The sequence below is a fragment of the Urocitellus parryii genome, chromosome 8 (genome assembly GCF_045843805.1).
Source record: "Urocitellus parryii isolate mUroPar1 chromosome 8, mUroPar1.hap1, whole genome shotgun sequence".
In the NCBI taxonomy this organism is placed as follows: domain Eukaryota; kingdom Metazoa; phylum Chordata; class Mammalia; order Rodentia; family Sciuridae; genus Urocitellus; species Urocitellus parryii.
Genome location: NC_135538.1, coordinates 133,344,328 through 133,365,435, shown reverse-complemented (window position 1 = coordinate 133,365,435; position 21,108 = coordinate 133,344,328). Strand labels below are relative to the sequence as shown.

At 37.7% G+C, this 21,108-nt stretch overlaps 1 pseudogene; it reads left to right on the top strand.

The window, feature by feature from the left end:
• Positions 1-743: 743 nt before the first annotated feature.
• Positions 744-19,366, top strand: LOC113177759 (septin-7 pseudogene; annotated as a pseudogene).
• Positions 19,367-21,108: the final 1,742 nt, after the last annotated feature.

Genomic DNA, 21,108 nt, shown 5'->3' with positions numbered 1-21,108 from the left:
GTGGCTCAGTAGGTTGAGGCAGGGGGATCACAGATTCAAGGCCAGCCTCAGGAACTTAAAGAGGCCCTAAGCAACTTAGCATGACCTTGTCTCTAAATAAAAAATAAAAAAAGCTGGGGATGTGGCTCAGTGATAAAGTGCTCTTGAATTCCATCCCCAGTATCTCTTCTCCCAATAATACCTTCCCCAATCATAAATAACTATATACTCTGAAAGAAAATCTTGTTTCAACATCATGTCACACCCTACATGTGACCTGGATTCTCTCTTTTCACCAAAACTATGTCACAGCCACCCCAAACACTTCTTGTGACCAGGACAACTCAAACCCTCACCACAAAAAAAAAAAAAAAAAAAAAAAAAAAGTTTACTGAGGGCTATTCAAATAGTAATAAACAGATTAAAGGAGCATGAGAAATGGAGCCAAAAACAATGGAACCCAGAAATTTTTTTTTAAATATCTCTTTCTAAGAGGACTCACTCTCTCCCTTGACAGTGTCTTCTTTTCCCTTTTCCTAGTCCTTCAATAAACTTAGCCTGCAACTCTGAGTGGGATGTTTGGAATCTTTCTAGCATGATCACATGAACTGGTGAGAAAAACGGCTGCCTCAGCTCCAAGGCTGTAATCAACAGCACCAGCAGCTGGCACAGAGGAAGAGGAGCATTTGAATTAAACGTGGTGGACCTCAGTGCAGGTCACTTCTTATTGCCATGTCAACAATCATCTAGTGGTAGTGGATGGCATGGACACCAAAGTGAGTGGGACACAGGCATGGGAAGAGACACATGGAGGCAGCCTCTCAGAATATCCAAGAAAGTTTGCTGTGAAGAATGAGAGCCAGACTGCCACCCAGAGCTGGAGGTGGGCTGCAAAGAGGATTGTGTTTTAAGGACACAACGGAGTTGAGCATGTCATTTGTCACATTTCTCAAATCTTAGACTACTGACCCATATCCTGCCCAGGATATGAAAGGTGGGTTTCCCTTGCATGAAATATGCTGGCTGAGAAACAAGGCCAAAAATCACATGACAAGAAATAATTTTGAAAAGTGAGGGTGGGACGGCTTTGCCACTTTAGGGGCCCTGTATTCTTCCACACTGGAAGGAGAGAGAAAGAGAAAGAGAAAAGGACACATTTTTTTTAATACTAGGGGGATTCAGAGGATTTCAATTGAATACTCTTTTGCTAGATAAGGTAGGAATTGGGCTGTCCAAGCCTAATGGGTAACACCCAAGTCCACAGCTACAGAGCAGCATCTCTAGCTCTGCAAAGACTAAGATTATGTGCTTTGCAGTATAAGCACAAGATGACTTGCAATGCCAGACCAAAATCTCCTTGGATCCAAGGCCAAGTAGAAGCTATGCAGGTAGCTCAAAGGTGGCCCCAGACATTCATCAATACTGACAATCAGAAATAACTAGCAGAATACTAGGAAATGAGGAAGTTGTTTGATTTAAAGGAAAACCTAATGAAAAGTAGTTCCTTTATCAAGAGTACAATGGTAAAGCAAAGACATGCCATTTATTTTTATGCTAACAAGTTTTTATCATATTTTTATTTTTGCAGATAGTCTGCTCTGAGTTAAATCTCCAGCCCCCTCACCCTTAACTTATATCACCATTAATCCAATTGTCTCAATCCCTTTCCCCAAACCTTAAATCATTTGCTTTTTTATCCCACAAATGCACCTAAAACCCAGCCTCAGGGAAGCATATTTGAGGCTTGGTCTTCTGGTCCATGCTTAGCCACTTTGGGAATAAACTCTCTTTTGCAAAAAGTCATTTATAGGCATTGTGAGCTGCAGACAAAAACAGACCTGGTTCAATAGCAGGATTCTCCTTCTCTTTCTTTTTCTATAATAAAAGACACTCATCTTCTTATCTGGACTAGAATTACTGGGTGATCCTTTTAAAAATGCAAGTGGAGACCCAAGTGAGCCAGTGCCCACTGTGTCAGGAAAGGACAGGGCAGCTTTGCTGTACAGTTCAAGGCCATTGCTCAAGGGAACTGGGAAAATTTACTAAGGAACTCAAGATCCATAATTTTAAAGGCCAAAGTAGAGAGACCTCACATGAGCTGGAAGTGGTGGCACATACCTGTAATCCCAGCCACTCCAGAAGCTGAGGCAAGAGGATTGCAATTTCAAGGTCAGCCTCAGCAATTTAGTGAGATACCCTAAACAACTTAGTGAGATCCCCTTTCAAAATTATAAAAAAAAAAAAAAACTGCTGGCATTAGGTGAGAAATAAAGAGCCCCTGGGATCAATTCCCAGGGAGGAAGAAAGAGAGAGAGAGAGAGAGAGAGAGAGAGAGAGAGAGAGAGAGAGAGAGAGAGAGAGAGAGAGAAACCTGGCATGTTTGACCAGAATAGTCCTGATCAGGGCCCTGTGGTAGTCAAATTCCTAAAACTAAAGATAAAGGAAACAAAACCTGTTGAGAATAGGTTCAAAGATTATGATACTAATTTTAGTTTTCCTGTGGTTTAGAGCCATGGAGCATGAAGCCCCTCCAGACCGTGCCAGGATGGCAGGTGGTTTTGGTCAGGGTGGCTCAGAAGGGTGCCTCCTTGATCAAACTCAATGCTGCCCTTGACAGAATCAAGGATGATGGATTTGACACAAAGGGCAAGAAGTTTAATTTCAAATTGCAGGCCTGGGCATTACCAAGTGACCACAGAAGGAGGCACAAGATTAACATGTTCGTTATTCTTCCTTGGTGAAGGGTGGCCAGAATATTTGCATCTTTTTAAACAAAGGTGAGCAGCTCACTTTCTTTCAATGTTCCTGTTTCAGTCTATTTACTGTTGTTTGAATTAAATAGCTGAGTCCAGAAACTTTATAGTCCAGAATTGGAGTTTACTTAGCTCATGGTTCTAGAAGCTGGGAGGTCCAAGGTTGTGGGGCTGCATCCACTAAGGGATGGGGTTGGTAGAGCTGGAGTCCAGGGCACCAGGGGCTGTGAGGAACTGGCTTCAAAGAAGGATCACTTGAAATGAATCACTAGGGCCCCAAGGGCATAGAAGAGGGTCAAGTGAGACCTTTGGCACATCCTATTATTAGATAATTGAGATCTCCCCTTGTTAGGATGGCCTTAGGCTTGAGCCTAAGCAACTCCATATTAAAAACTTCACTTGGAAATGGGCAGTTTCACTAGACACACGCACAGAGCCCTCCAGTAGGGCTTCAAACAAGTTACTTCCCCTCACCCTGATAAACAGAGTGGAACCCCTGGCAGGCTGTTCTCACCTGATAAGAGGGAAAGGCAAGAAGATCAGGATATAGACCACCAGGTCAGATGTTTCTGACCCTAGGGTAAATGATGTCACTGAGAAATCCAGTGGTAGCTGATAAGGATTTAAAGGGAGGTCAAAAAACCCCAAAATTTAGTATAAATGATAGAGCAAATGAACAGGGATTCAGCCAGATGAAATAAGGATTCACTTGAGCAGAAGAGCCTGATGAGGACCTGACATTCTATCATTTGTCATTGTTTCCTGAGCCTCTGCATGATCCTCATGGCTCTCAGACTCTAATGCCTCATCTGGACCTTGGTGAGAACCACAACTTCTCCCTAAAACCCTCTCCTCCACAGGTCATCAACTTCATGCCAAGAAATGCCTGCCTTGGTTCAGGATCTGGTCATCTTGGTCTCAGTGAGTGTGCATGTGCTGGACATAAAGCCTAAGGCTTAAGACTTTTGAACTTCTCATGCAGAGGAAATGTCTGTCATTAGCCTATCATAATTAAGTGTGTTTTGCAGAGCTTAGAATTAATCTAGAACTGTTTGCTGTGAATTAATTAATCTAGAATTGTTTGCTGTGAATTGATTATGTCAATTGCAGTGCCTAGCATTAAGGATTGTCACTTTCTTGTTTAAGAACCTATAGAGTGAAATTCCATTGAGTAATTTATGTGAATAAAGCAATGAAAAGGGCAGAAGCATGTGGACATTCTTTATTTCTCCCCTCAAATGCATACGTTACAATTTTGCCCCTTTGTAACACCCCTCCACCTTAGACCATATTTATAGCAGTTTCCAAAATAACACAAGATATAAATAATTAAATGTCAACAGGAACGTTTCCAGTATCATATGCAGATTATTAAAATATTATATGCATCCTGAAGATTTGCTAGTCAGTCACTCTAGTATACTCTTATAAAAGTGTGCCAAATAAATATGGTAAAGCTTACTATTCACCTTGGTTGGGGAAACAGACCGCAAATTCCAGATCTGATCTTCCTGTCTGGCTGCTAAGGTCCCTAATTAAACACTCTGGGTGATAACACGACTTGGGGGACCAAGTGCATGCTGGAACTGGCCTAGGGTTTTCCTGAAGCTCTCTCCATCTTTTAAAGTGTTCTGTGAATGTTTGGATCCATAGTATAGTTGAGTTGATCCCAGCTTTCCATTTTAAACAGACACACCTTATCTATCTATTATCTATCTATCTATCTATCTATCTATCTATCTATCTATCTATCTATTTTGAGCACTCTTAGATTCACAGCAAAATTCAAAAGGTAGAGATTTCCCACATCCCTTCTGTTCCTTCCCCATTGCCAACATCCCCCACCCCAGAGTGGTACATTTGCTAAAGTGGATGAACCTAAATCCACACATCATTGTCAGCCACAGTTCTGGAAAGCTTTTTGTCTTTTTAGTATTAACTGGGAGGATTTCCAGCCCATTAGAGCTTCCCTTCTGGTTTTCTAGTGGGATTAGCATTCATGTATATTTTAAAACAATTTCTGTTTCAAGGAATGTGGATGGCAAAGCTTCACATGCTTGCCTACCATCTTGCAACAGAATGTTTCCATTAGGTTCTTAATTCTGTAATTGTGAGCCTCTCCCCTTCCACATCAATCTCAGCAGAGAGGACTGCACTGTATACACTTTAAAAGTGTTGCAAATACAATATGTGTCCTTGTAACAAAGTCAAGAAATCCAGACTTAAAGAAAGTAAAGCTGAAATGTGCCTCTCCTTTCTCCCCCAGACACCCATGTATACATTAACATATGTATTTGTAGAAATATCTAAAAACATCTATAATAGTTTCACAAAAATAAAACCAAAGTATTTGTAAAGAAAGTGTTGGCAGAAGAAAAATCAATCTGGAGACAAAAACAACCCCAGTAGCAAGTGAGATCCTTTCTGACACAACACTGAAAGAGTTTTACTTTCCCCTGTCAACAAATGAGTTCACAGAGAATGATTATCATCTACTGTGACCCTAAAAAAATAAAATAATAATAATAATAATAATAATAATAATTATTATTATTATTATTTAAAGAAGACATGTATGTATAACCAATGAACAATCAAAAAGGCTCTATACATTTGTACTAAAGAAGAAAATGTAACATCAACAAAATTCCCACAATTGGCATCTTGGAGTGAGACATTTAAAATAAAAATATGTATGTGCACAAACACACATATTCATATGTGTGGGTTTGCGTGGACTACAATTTATTTTGTAGCCATTTTTGACACCAGCTTCCCATTTGAATCTCTTTCCCTCATTTGTTATTAAGTTCCAGGACTCTAGGAGAATAGGTGGCCAGGATCTACTTTTGTTGGGCAGTGAGTTCCCTGGGCCCCAAACAGTGACTGACACAGTAAATGACTGTGTGAATGAATCTTACTGATCTGAACCTTCTACAATGATCTTTTTAAAGATAGGTTTGTTGAATTTAATGTAGCATGTCTAAAATCTTGTCACTGTCAGCCTCTGAGATAGTGTAGTAGTGGCCTTCCTTCATTCCAGCTTTGTTTCCGTGGTCCTAATTTATTTGTTACTTGCTTCTCTTTTGGTTCTCAATGATACACACTTTTAATTTGTTAGATCACAAATACATTTTCTAGAAGTACTAAATGCAACATAATGATAGATGCAAAATATTTCTTAAAGATATTGTAAAATAATTGCTGTAATTTTTTACTTTTGGTGTTAAGGCATAAAACCATTCTTTAGTTTTGTAATACAGGACCAAGATTTGACCCAGAAAGGGGACACTTTTGTACTAATTCATACATTGTCCATGTCAAATTGAGTCTCACTTTATCAATGGATATGGAAAAATAATCTAGATTAATACAATCAATCTAAAATTAGAAAAATAGCTGATGGATTTCCAAAAAGAAATTATGTATTAGGATTTTAAAAAAACTTACAAAAAAATTTTGGGAAGATCTTATTATTACTAAGACTATGTTCTTAAAACTAACAGCTTATGCAGTGACATAAAATAATAGAAATTTGCCCTGTGCAGTGGCATATCCTGTAATACCAGTGGCTCCTGAGGCTAAGGCAGGAGGTTACAAGTTAAAACCAGCCTCAGCAAATTCATAAGGCCCTAAACAATTTAAGGAAATCCTGTCTCAAAAAAAAAAAAAGTTGGGGGCTGCAGGGCTTTGCATGTGGCTCAGTGATTGAGCACCATCTGGGTTCAATCCCTGGTACCAAAATAATAATAGTTATACAAGACATTTATTCTTCTATCTCATCATTTTTTATATACTGGAGATTGAACCCAGAGATGTTTTACCACTAATCTATCTCCTCAGCCCTTTTTTCAATTTTTAGTTTGAAGCAGGGTCTCACCAACTTGTTGAGGGTGGCTAAAAACTTGCAATCTTCCTACCTTAGCCTCCCAAATTGGTGGGATTAAAGGCATGTACCACCATGCCCACCTAGCTCATAAGATTTTTAAAAGCAGGGATTTTCCTGTAACTCAAATTTTACACATAGTAGTTATTTAAATACAATTTTTATTTTGGAATATTTTTAGAATTCCAGATAAGTTGGAAGAATAGTTCAAGGAACCCCATATTCTCCCAATGCAATTTCCCCTGATGGTCACATCTTATATTACCATGATACATTTGCCAAATCTGACACCAACATTGATTCATTGTTATTAACTAATCTTCTGACTTCATTTGGACGTCACTAGTTTTTCCATGAATGTCAGCATAAGTCTTTTAAAAGTCATCAGCAGAAAAGAGACATTTAATTTTTTAGTGAAAATACAATGATAATCTTTTTTTTAGTTCTAATCAGTTATACATCATAGTAGAAAGCTCTTCAATTCATTGTACATGAATTGTTTGCTTCTCTGATTTTACAGGAATTAGAGTCACACCATTTGTGCAATCATACATGTACACAGGGTAATGATGTCCATCTCATTCCACCATCTTTCCTACCCCCTTGTTCCCTCCCCCCACCCTTTTCCCCATCCAAAATTTCTCCACTTATCCCATCCCCCCCTCCACATTGTGGATTCACCTCCACTTATCACAGAAAATATTCAGCCCATGGTTTGGGGGGATTGGCTTATTTCACTTAGCATTATATACTCCAACTTCATCCCTTTACTTACAAATGCCACTATTTCATTCTCTTTTAATACTGAGGAATATTCTCTTGTGTATATGTACCACAGTTTATTTATCCATTCATATATTGAAGGGCATCTAGTTCAGCAATTGTGAATTGAGCTGCTATAAATATTGATGTGGCTGCATCACTGTAGTATGCTGTTTTTAAGACCTTTGACGGAGGAGTGGGATAGCTGTGTCAAATGGTGGTTCTATTCCTAGCTTACCAAAGAATCTCCATACTGCTTTCCATATTGGCTGCACCAACTTGCAGTCCCACCAGCAATGTATGAGTGTGCCTTTCACACACATCCTCACCAACACTTATTGATGCTTGATTCTTGATAACTGTCATTCTGACTGGAGTGAAATAAAATCTTTAGGGTAGTTTTGACTTGCATTTCTCTAATTACTAGAGATGTTGAATTTTTTATATATATTTGTTGATCAAGTGTATATCTTTTTCTGAGAAGTGTCTATTCAGTTACTTAGACCATTTTTTTTTGATTGGGGTGTTTGTGGGGTTGTTTTTGTTTTGTATTTGTTTTTTGATGTTAAGGTTTTTTTTTTTTTCTACTTCTTTATATATCCTGGAGTTTGGTGCCCTAACTGATGTGCATGTGGCGAAATTTGCTCCCAAAATGTATCCTCTCTTCAGAAAAAAATTAGACCCAAACATTATCATGTTGGATTAGGCCCGGACTTTGTTAACAAGTCTCCTAAAACACAAGAAATAAAATCAAGAATAAATAAATGAGATGGATTCAAACTATAAAGCTTTTTTTTTTTCTATTAGGCATAGGGTCTCTAGCCTAATTCCTAGGTCTTTGATCCACTTTGAAATTAAAACCCTATCTCTCACCATGCATAAAACTCAACTCATTTAGCTACATATGGATTTCTAGTTTTCCCAGCACCATTTGTTGAAGAGGCTATCTTTTCTCCAATGTATGTTTTTGGTGCCAATATGAGATAACTGTATTTATGTGGGCTTCTCTCTGTGTCTTGCATTTTGTACCATTGATCTACATGTCTGTTTTTATGCCACAGCATGCCATTTTGTGGGGACAAGTGCATGGAGTACTGCATACATGGCATATGTTTAAGGGCATCTGAATGGCAAACCACCACCACCCCGCCCAGTGCTAGGCATATGAGCTGCAAACTTCTTACCCCCGAGGCACAACACTGGGTGTGAGGCTGCATGTTGCAATCCCTGTGCTTGCTTCACAGCCTGCTCCTCCATTGGTCGCTGCAGGGACAGTTATCCAGAACTTGCATTGGTGGCTGCCTGTGATCTGCTTAGCTACTGCCTGAGTATATATACATGGTAACTGCGCAATAAAATCAGACCTGCTTTCTGCTTGGTCTCTGGAGGTCTTGATTAGTGACTCCGCAGCCACACTCTCCTCTACCCTGTTCCATGGACCTCCTCACTGGACAAGAGAGAGCCCATGCACCACTGTGGTTACTATAGCTTTCTAGTATACTTTAAGTTCTGGTAAGATGATGCCTCTTGTTTCACTTTTCTTGCTAAAGATTGCTTTGGCTATTCTGGGTCTCTTATTTTCCAACTGAATTTCATGACTCCTTTTTCTATTTCTATAAGGAATGATGTTGGGATTTTAATTGAAATCATAATTAATCTGCATAGTTCTTTGGGTAGTATGACCATTTGACTGTATTAATTCTGCCAATCCAAGAACATGGGAGGTCATTCCATTTTCTAAGGTCTTCTTCTATTTGTTTCTTTAGTGTTGTGTAGTTTTTATCATAGAGAACTTTCACTACTTTTGTTAGGTTGATTCTCAAGTACTTTATTGTTATTTCCTTTGAGGCTATTGTGGATGGGGTAGTTTTCCTAATATTTCTTTCAGAATATTCATCACTGATGTATAGAAATGCATTTGATTTATGGATATTGATTTTGTATCCTGCTACTTTGCTGAATTCATTTATTAATTCTATGGGTTTTCTGTTGAATTTTTTTGGATCCTCTAGGTATAGAATCATGTCATTGGCAAATCATAATAGTTTGAGTTCTTCTTTTTCTATTTGAATACATTTATTTTGTTTGTTAAATTGTTCTAGCTAGAGTTTCAAGGACTAGTTTAAATAGAAGTGCTGAAAACAAGTAGTGTCTTATTCTAGTTTTTAGAGACAATGTTTCCAGTGTTTCTCCATTTAGAATGATATTTGCTTTGGGTTTAACATAGCTTTTACAATGTTGAAGTATGTTCCCACTAACCCTAGTTTTTCTAGTGTTTTGAACATGAAGTTTCACTGTATTTTGTCAAATACTTTCTTTGCATCAATTGATATAATCATATGATTCTTATCTTTAAGTCTATTGATGTGATGATTTATGTTTATTGATATCAATGTGTTGATCCAATCTTGCATCCCTGGAATAAACCCCACTTGATCACGTTGGAGTATCTTTTTAATATTTTTTTTTGTATTTGATTTGCCAAAATTTTATTGAGAATTTCTGCATCAATGTTCATCAAGGATATTGGTCTGTATTTTCTTTCTTTGAGGTGTCTGTCTGGTTTTGGTATCAGAATTATTCTAGCTTCATAGAGTGAGTTTGGAAGGTTTCCCTCCTTTTCTATTTCATGAAATAACTTCAGGAGTATTGGTATTAATTCTTTCTGAAGGTCTTATAGAACTCAGGTGAGAATCTATCTAGTCCTGGGCTTTCTTTCATTGGTAGTCTTTTGATGTCATCTTCTATCTCCTTGCTTGAAACTGATCTGTTTAATTGTGTATGTCCTCCTGGTTCAGTTTAGGTAAATCATATGCCTCTATTAATTTGTCAGTGTCTTCAGGATCTTCTATTTTACTGGAGCCTAAATTTTCAAAGTAGTTTCTCATTGTCTTCTTTATTTCAATAGTGTTTGTTGTAATATTTGATTTTTCATTACGGATTTGGAGTTTTCTCTCTCCTTTTCTTTAGGGTGGCTAAGGGTTTGTCATTTTATTTATGTTATTTATGTTTTCAAAAAACAAGCTTTTTGTTTTGTCAATTTGTTCAATTGTTTCTCTTGTTTCAATATCATTGATCTCAGTCCTAATTTTAATTATTTCCTGTCTTCTAGTACTGTTGGTGTTGGTTTGCTCTTCTTTTTCTAGGGCTTTCAGATATAACAACAGGTGGTTTATTTGTTGACTTTTTATTCTTTCAATGAATAAGCTTAATACGACAAAGCACTGCCTTCATTATTATCATTGATTTCTGATTTATTTCATTAAATTCAGATAGAATTCAGGTTAGTATCTCTATGTTTTGCATTTACTTAGACCTTGCGTTGTGGCATAACATATGATCTATTTTAGAAAAGTATCCATGTGCTATTCATTGATGGGTGGAGTATTATATATATATATATATATATATATATATATATATATATATATAAGAGAGAAACTAAATTATTGATTGTCAATTATTGAGTTCTATTTTTTTTGTTTTTAGTTTGAAAGATGTATCCAGTGGTAAGTGAAGAATGTCAATGTCTCCTAGTATTATTGTGCTGTGGTCTATTTGATTCTTGAAATTTAGAAGGGTTTGTTTGATATATATAGATGCCTCATTGTTTGGGGCATCGATATTTACAATTCTTATATATTATTGATGTATGATTCTCTTAAGTAGCATGAAAATGACCTCCTTTATTTCTCTGACTAACTTTGGTTTGAAGTCTACATTATCTGCTATGAGGATGGAAACCCCTGCTTGTTTACATGGTCCATTTGAAGGGTATATTTTTCTTCATCCTTTCACTTCAGTCTGTGGATGTCTTTTCTTGTAAGAAGATTCTCTTAGAGTCAGCATATTGTTGGGTTTTTTTTAAATACAATATTTCAGTCTCTGTTTTTTAATTGATGAGTTTAGGCCATTAACATTCAGGGTTATTATTGAGAAATGTGTTGTATTCCTGGTCATTTTGATTTATTTTTGGTTTTTCACTTGACTTGGTTTCTCCTTTCATTGGCCTTTTCTTTAGTGTAGTTCCTCCCTCTGCAGATTTTCATTCCTGTTTTTCATTTCCTCTTTATAGAATATTTTGCCAAGAATGTTCTGTAGGGCAGGCTTTCTCACTGCAAATTCATTTAACTTTTCTTTATCAAGGATGCTTTTTATTTCTTCATCGAATATGAATCTCAATTTTGCTGAGCATAAGATTCTTGGTTAGCATCCATTTTCTTACAGAGCTTGGTATATGTTGTTCCAGGATTGCCTGGATTTGAGGGTCTGAGTTAAAATACCTGCTGAGATATGGATTGGTCTCCTCCTATATGTAATCTGATTTTTCTCTCTTACAGTCTTTAAAATTCTATCCTCATTCTGTATGCTAGGCATTTTCACTATAATGTGCCATGGTGTCGATCTGTTGTAATTTTGTACAGTTGGTGTCCTGTGCTCCTCTTGTATTTGATTTTCCAATTCATTCTTCATGTTTGGCAAATTTTCTGACATTATTTTGATGATGAGATTGTGCATTACTTTGGTTTGAATATCTGTACCTTTCTCTATCCTGATAAGTCTTAGATTTGGTCTTTGGATGTTATCCCATTATTCTCAAATATTTTGTTCATGGTTTTTTTTTTTTTTTTACCATCTTCACTATGTGATCAACTTTATTTTCAAGGTTGTACATTTTGTCTTCCTTGTCTGAGTTTCTGTCTTCCTAGTGATCTAGTCTGTTGGTGATTCTTTCTATAGAGTTTTTTATTTGATTTATTGTTTTCTTCATTTCAAGAATTTCTGAGTTTTTTTTCAGAAACACTCTTTCTTGAAATAATTTTTTGCTACTTGTATTTGATCTCTTATCTCTCTGTTGGAATGACCAATTTTTGCCTGCATTTTCTCTCTTAGGTCATTGTTTAATTTGCAGGTCATTTAATTATGTACATTCTGAATCTCTTTCTAACATTTCATCTACTGTGCTATCAATGAATCCTATTATTATAGTACCTTGGTTTGTTTGGGGGAAATTTCTCCCTTGTTTTTTCATATTTCTATGTGAATTCCTCTCTTCCCTTGCAGCTGTGAGGTATCATAGATTCTATCCTATGATCTTGTAGTGTCTCTGCGGGTTACCAATACCTCATCTTTAGAGTGGAGATCAATGCTTATAGCACCCAATGCAACCAATATGCAGCCATAGATTAATTAGCTTCTATTGAGACATTTATAGTTTTATTGGTATAAACAAATATGATGAGTTAGATTATCTTTTACCATATAGCCAGTAGGTTTCCATAAGGGTTTACCATTTCTAATTGTGAACAAAGAGAATAGGGAAGAGGTTGTGATTTTTATGATGTAAGATGTGAGAATAGAGAGGTATTAGATTATATGGACAAGTGAAAGGGGAATCAAAAGAGGTTGGGTATTAGCAGGAGAAAAAAAGAGAAATTCAGCCCCATATAAGGCTCCCTGTTGCCTCCACAACAGAATGGTGTCTGTTAGCACAACAGTAGGGATAACTCTGGTGCAACCATGCTCATGGAGACTTTGGTGATGGTCTTCCAGGTTCTGATTTTTGTCACTAGATAGAAGCAGTCATGTCCCTAGATGGTGACAGCAGTAGCATCAAGCCTATAGGTACCTTGATGTTATGCTTCTGGCCCCCATTTGATGTCCCATGATGGAATCTGCCCCAACTAAAAATGGCAGAGGAGGCAATGGAGATAACCCAAGATGGTGGTGGAGGTGTCCCAAGATGGAGACAACCACTTTCAAAAATGGGGCTGAAAGTATGAGTCGTGTGATGGTGTTGGGTGGCCTGTTCAATGATGCTGCATTCTTGTGTGCAGTGCTGCAATTGGCAGTTGCCACCTTGCTCTGTCTGTTGTCCCATTCTTAACTGCTTTATGTAAGTTAAATTGTGGGGGTGGGAGCGCTGGAGATATAACTCATCTGTACAATGCTTGCCTCACATGCACAAGGCCCTGAGTTAAAATCCTCAGTACCACACACAAAAATAAAAAATTGGTTGTGGGGTGGGAAGGGGATGACTGTATTAATTGAAAAGGGAAGATTTGAGATCCTTTCATTATATTATATCATTATGAAATCTAAAAAGCAGTATGGAATATTATATATCATTAACAAGGCAATTTACTCACTTGAGTCAGTCTAACCATTTAGGGAGGCCACCTGTGAATTAATTGAGGGTATTCATTCCATATTAAGACATGGAGATTTAGGTTTTCCCTTGGGAAATATGCTGGGTCACCCAAGCACATTAGAATGCCCAAGGTTCTTGACTTCCATCTCCGCTCTACTAGGAAACAGCTAGAATCTCATACTCAGGAATATCAGTAGGCAGCAATATCGAACTAGAATTTAATAAGATCACTTTGTGTTATTCAATGTATTTTTCCAATTACTGTGCATTTATGGCAAACAATTTTGGTGTCCAGTGTTTGTGACAAAACTGTATTTCCTTTAAAATCATATTTTATATTAAAAAGGGAGAATAAATGGAAAGGTATTTCATAAATAATAGTGAATATATAGCAGTAATTATAACAGTGGTATGAGAACCAATTAAAGTTTAAGAAATACTGGTGTAGTTGAGAATACTTGAACTTAGGTGCCACCACTGCTATGGTATGTGACTTTAGTAACTCTCTGAATTTCTCTGTGGTGCTATGCTCAGATTTGAAATAACATTAGTCTCTGTTTTGTCTTAGAGTAGTTTTGATTTGCATTTCTCTAATAGCTAGAGATGTTTAACATTTTTTTTATATATTTATTGATCAATTATATTTCTTCTTCTGTGAAGTGTCTGTTCAGTTTCTTAGACCATTTATTTATTGGGTTATTTTTATTATTATTATTGGTGTTAAGTGTTTTGAGTTTTTTGTATATCTTGAAAGTTAATGTGGCGTGAGCATGTGGCTCAGTGGTACACTTGAGGTCAAAACAAAAACCCTAGTAATAGAATAAAACAAATTTTAAAAAAATGTAGAAACCCAGATTCTGGTTTTACATCCAGTGGATTAAATTTTTATTTTTGAAAACCCTGCAAATAGTTTCTCTTAATTATATCCAGAATAATTACATGTACATTTCCTTTTAGGACATTGGTCCTTCACAAACCTGCAACCTGCTTAGACTATCTGCAACTTGTTTAAACTTTTAGCTTTTGAATTTTGGGCCTCTTTCTTCCCATTTTGAAAGAATCCAGTCATTTTACTTTAGGACAAACATCATACTTTACCATACAAAATCTTTCCTCATTCCAAAACACTCTAAAAGACATATCCTAATCCCCATAACTTTGTTTGTATCTTTTCACCTCAATTTTTTGTTTAAAATAGAGAAAAGATTTGTTCTACTTTTTGTTTAAATAGATAAATATTGTTTAAAATGGAGAAAAGATTTGTTCTACTTTTTTGTCTCTTTTAAAATTTACAGACTGAAACAACACATATAAATTTTTAAAATTTAGATAAATTACTTCTTTTTAAAAAATACTACACTCTCCAATATTTTCATCAAAATACAGCTTAAAACTCTTTCTCCCTTTCTTTCTTTCTGTATAGAATTACACATGTTAATTAGAACATTAACTTTTCAAAGACTTTTTTTTTGTTCCTGAGATTGAACCCAGAAGCACTCAACCAGTGAGCCACATATCCCAGTCTTTTACATTTTATTATAGAGACAGGGTCTCAATCAGTTGCTTAGGTATTTGCTAAATTGCTGAGGCTGGCTTCGAACTTGCAATCATCATGCCTCAGCTTCTCTAGCCACTTGGATTACATGTGGGTGCCACTGCACCCAGTAAAGCCTTATTTTTAAGTAAAGATCCAGGGAAAAGTTATTTTCCTATATACCAACAGTTTATAAAAATATATTTAATAGATAGACACTTGGTAAAATTTAGAAAGCTAAGACTTCCTGAATTTCTATTTAGCAATTGATTTATCAGTATTTTAATATGTAAATGATTCAGATGTTTTATCTCCATCTATATAAACATTTACCTTCTTATATTTACCTAATTTGCCCATTTTTAGACTACTCATGTAAACCAACATATCAGACCAGCATAGTTAACACCTTATTTCTTTGTCAAACCTAAAAGTTGATGTTGTATTTTAAACATAGAAAGCAATGGACATTGCATCTTGAAAACCTAACAGAGATAAATATTATCCTGAATGGCCAGGAATATGGGCAAAAAAAAAAAGTTAGCAATTTTAGACTTTTTAATGTATTTATTTATTTATTTTTGTGGGTGGGTACCAGGGAGTGAACTCAGGGGCACTTAGTCACTTAGTCACATCCTCAGCCCTATTTTTTAATTTTATTTAGAGGCAGGGTCTCTCTGAGTTGCTTAGTGACTCGCATTTGCTGAGGCTTGCTTTGAACTCACAATCTGCCTGCCTCATTCTCCCAAACTGCTGGGATTACAGGTGTGAGCCACTGCTCCTGGCTAATTTTAAACATTCTGAATTTTATCTTATCAACAAATTTAAATTAACGCATTTGTGAAATATCTACTTACATTAAATTTTATTTATGGGACAGAATAATATGGAAATATGTACTTATTAATTTGTAAAATGAGAGTTGAATACAAATTACATTCACAAGAAATTGAACCAATCTAAGGTCATATGTTTATATGAATGTTGTCATTTGGACCAGGAATGTCCCTTCAAAGCTCACATGTTGAAGGCTTGGTCCCCAATGCAGCAATGTCTGGAGGTCAGGTTTTGGGGAAATGATGTATTCATAGTCGTTCTGACTTTATAGGTGGATTAATACATTTGATTGATTAATGATATGAATGAACTACTGGGAGGAGTTACAAACTGTAGCAGGTGGGGCAAGGTTGGAGGAAATAATTCACTGGGGATGTGCCTTTGAAAACTACTTCTTATCCCTGTCCCTTCTCTCTCTCTCTCTCTCTCTCTCTCTCTCTCTCTCTCTCTCTCTCTCTCTCTCTCTCTCTGTTAGCTGCCATGAGCTGAGCATCTTTCCTCTGCCATGCCTTTCTACCCAGATGTTTCTGCTTTGGAGCAAGCCAACCATGGACTGATACCTCTGAAACTATATGGCAGAATAAATTCTTCTTCCTCTTTTGGATATTTTGATCATAGTAATAAAATACTAACACAACAACTAAACATTATGATTTTTTGTTTGCACACCATATCTAAGCCTTGAGTCAAAATTTCCACATGAAACAGCTTATTCAGAAAAAAACCTTTCTAATCTAATCTCTATTTTCTTCAGTCTCAAATAAGGTAAAGAGTTAATTTTTTGATTGTATATTGCAAGTGGGCTGAGATTAAAAATCAAACCCCAAAAAACCTCCAAGCAACACAAATAACTTCCTATCTTAGTGAAAGGAAAGTGACCACAGCACTCGGAGTGACCAAAAGATCTTTATTGCAGCAGTGCAACAGAGGAAAAAAGAGAGAAAGAGAAGAAGAGAGAGAGAGAGAGAGAGAGAGAGAGAGAGAGAGAGAGAGAGAGAGAGAGAGAGAGAGAGCGCAAGAGCAAGAGAGCAAGAGAGAGAGGGGCCTGGCAGGAGGGAGTTATTATAGCCCAAATCTAATGAGATTCTGGGTCCGCAAGCTGCCTTGATGGCACAAGGGGGGTTAAGTGTTCAGCCTTGGCGGGGGGAAAGGCGAGGGGGGATTGAGTGTTCAGCCTTGAGCAGGGGCTTGGGCATTTGGGCTTGAAGCAAACAGGTGATAAAGAACCAGACAGAGAGTTTGAGTGGCCAGATCATCCTGCAGCTAACTTGTTTTGGCATGCCCTGCAGACATCTTATTCAGCCTGTCCTGCACCTAACACTTAGTATAAACAGAAAGCCAAAGAGATAAAAATAGGTAGATAGCCATAAAGCCAAAAACTTTTACATGTTATGCTTATGATTGCAGTTTAGGAATCATTTTAAACCTGGAGTAGTGGACCACATATGTAATCCCAGCAACTCAGGAGGCTGAGGCTAGAGCATCATAAGTTGGAGGACAGTTTGGGCAACTTAGTGAGAGACCTTGTCTCTAAATAAATAAATAAAAAACTGAGGATGTACCTCAGTGGTAAATCACAATTGGGTTTAATCCCAAGTTCCACACACACATACACACAAATAATTTTGAAGGGCACATAGAAATGTTTCAACTTAGGCATACTGGTCAAACAAGAGTATCACTTAAGTGTGCATAACACAAAAATGAATTTATGATAAGAAGGGCAATAAAATGGAAGGTGAGCTCACTAAAAAAATAATTCTGGAAAAAATCTGTCAAAAATGAAACAGCTGGGTATATCCTAGCCCTAGGAATTCCAGGGGCAGTTAACCTTGGTGAATGTTTGATTACTATGTGTTCAGTGTTATCACCAGAACTCATTTTGAGAGAGGGCTCTCCGATGCTGGAGCAAGAGTTGGTGAAATAACAGGACTGTCACTGAAGCCATCAAATACATCTCTTAGCCCCTATAAAAACACAGATCCAAACTAATAGATAAAAACCCATAAAACTCCCTGTGTCATCCTCCACCATATACTCCCCCCATGTCTCCAGGATTTTCACAGACAAATGAAATAAGTAAGCATTAGAGATACTGTTGAAGGAACATACAAAGAAGCACAACTATTCACAACTAGGAACTGGGGAGTAGCTCAAATGAAGAACCTTGAAGGCTATGTGGGATTGGCCAATCTCCCAAATCAAGTTTACGGAAACTCAGAGAAGAGAGGGTCTGAATTCACATACCTTAGTAGGTGAATCTGGACTGGGAAAACAAAGATTAATCAACTCATCATTCCTCACAGATTTGTATTTTCCTGAGTATCCAGACTGCTGGTGGAAAGATCCAAAGATTTAATCAAAGTAGGTGGTGCTCAGTTGCTGCTCACAATAGTTGATACCCCAGGGCCTGGAGATGCTGTGGACAATAGTCATTGCTGGCAGCCTGTTACTGGTAACACTGATAGTAAATTATCCTTATAGGATTACCTAAATGCAGAATGTTAGTGAACACACATCAGATGCCTGATAACAGAAGTACAGTATGGTTATACTTCTTTGCTCCTTCAGGACATGGACTATTGGATTCTGAGTTTATGAAGTGTTTGCATGAAAAAGTGAATAGCATTCCACTTACTGCCAAAGCAGACACACTCTCACTGAGGAATGCCAAAAGTTTAAAAAACAGATAATGAAAGAAATTCAGGAACATAAAACATGACTTTCCAGAAACAGAAGATAAGGAAGAAAATAAGTGGTTAAAAAGATAAAGGGCCGTTGACCTCTTGCTGTGGGAGGCAGTAATACTATTATTGAAGTTAATGGCAAAAGGGTCAGAAGGAGGCAGCATATCCTAGGGGTGTGGCTGAAGTTGGAAATGGTGAGCATTTTGATCTTACAATACTAAGAAATATGTTGATAAGAACATAGATGCAGGACTTGAAAAATGTTACTACTAATGTCCACGATGAGAACGACAGAAGCAGAAAACTCTCAGCTGGAACTTACAATGGAGTTGATAATAACAAGAATAAAGGACAACTTATGAAGAGCTCTCTGGCACAAAGGGAAGGAGAAAGGAGAGAGCATGTAGCCAAGATGAAGAAGGTGGAAATGGAGATGGAGCAGGTGTTTGAGATGAAAGTCAAGTAAAAGTTAAAACACTGAAGGACTTTGAAGCTGAGGTGTAGTGACACCATGAGCCAATGAAAAAGAATTTGGAAGCCCAACATAAGGAACTAGAGAGAAAATAATGTCAGTTTGTGAAGCAGAAAGCAAACTGGGAAGCTCAACAATGTACTTTAGAGCAACATAACTCCTCAGGGACCTTGGAAAGAAACAAGAAAGAAAGATCTTTAAAACTCTCTATTGACCTCCCGTTATGTATTAGTTGCCAATATGCCAGCTTGGACATCAGTGTTTGTGGGCTCCATTTGAAAAAATTGTACCACTTTTATCCATAATGATGAATTTAACAGCAGACAAAAATTTTTTATTGTTGTTGTTGTTGATGGAGATTAAGATGCTTTGAAAATTGGGTAGGGGATTGTGTACTTTCAAAGTAACAGCTCTAAGTAACTTTATATATTTTCTTTTCCTTTTGAAATTTTTTATTCAAAAGATCTCTTCAATTTAATTCACAAGAATATTTTTACTGTTGTACAATCATACTCTGGTGGTGTAATTGTTTATAGGATATTCCAAAATAAATATACTCAAGGAGGTTTTTATTGAGTACAAATTGCCACAAAATCATGCAAACTATGCTTCCCTAGGATAATTATAATACAGCTATATTATGCAGTTATATTATGCAGCCTATACAATAATGTAATTTAGTCTAACACAGTTGACCCTAATTTTTGACACTTCCATTGTTTAAAAATACACAAGGAAAAAAACCCAATATCCTTACAATGCACCAAGAGCTTTTTAATAACAACTGATTTTTTGTTTTGGATTCTTTACATACGTATTATTCTCATTTAGTGCCCTCTTTAGCCTGAATCTCATAACTCCTTCATATTTGCAATAACATTTTATTTCCTTATTTTCCATATACTGGCCCTGCTAACATAGAATATAATGTAGGCTCTGATCCCCCAAATGCCCAGATGTTCTTCTGTCTGCCTCTGATTTATCAGAAAAGAGTAAAGACAAAGAGACCTAGAATCTGGGAACCATCTGCTCATTATGAGGGGAGTGGGGGACAGAAGAGAATGTTCTTAGAAGACCATGGCCAAGGGCAAGAGGGAGCCAGTGTTGGACTCAGAAGAGAGCACAGGAAGAGAGGCTCTGAAGAAAGTAAATGGACATGAACTACCACTTACCAGAAGCTGCAGTTAAGACAGAGACCAGAAGATAAAGGTGATGGGTCTCCCCAGCTGGTTCCCTCAGGGGTGAGGGAAGGAAGATCCTTAATGAAAGGGACATAGATGGAGCTTGGGGAGCAAGAGAAGAAAGTGGAGTCAGTTAAGGGGGAGGATGATTTTACTGGTTTAGGAACAGTTGCCTAGAACATTGAAAGGAAAAGACAAGCCCAGGGACTAGGGTGTTAAGTAGCTAGTCAGCCATGATGGGTGAGCAGGGCAGGGACAAGGAAGGGAGATTGAAACTGAGGCTGGCCAAGGCCCTGAAGGTGAGACTCCCCTCCCCCTCCCTCCCCTTCCTTTCTCCACCCTCCCTGGATAACTAGATGGTGGCAGTGACTGGTCTGACCCAGGACCCAGGACCCTGTGGGCTGCTGGTCTCCTAGCCCACTCCTGCCCATCCCAGCCAAAGCCGATGCTGAGGACCTGGTGCCTTCAGGAGGTAGCAGGCATGGATGGTGCTCATTCTGCAGAGGCCAGCCAGGGCTTGCAGGGCCCAAGAAGGCACGTGCCACATGTTAGGGAGTGGAGCCTCACAGACCAGAGCCCTCAGTGACCACTCCTGCTGGCTCCTAGAGACCACATCTTGTCCAACAAGGCAAAGGCCTTAACCACTCTGGAAGGTGAGAGAAGCCCCTGAGGAAGGCAGATAGAACCATTAGCCAACCTCAACCTCTTCCTTCTCTACCACAGAGAACCAGAGGAACACACCCTATTTGGCCACTGGGAAATGCCCACTACCTGTTGGGATGCTTTAATGCCCTTTGTAGAAGACCTGTGTGTATAACAGGAAAAAGCTGCTCTCAACCTCCCCTGCCCTGCCTTGTGCTAAATGC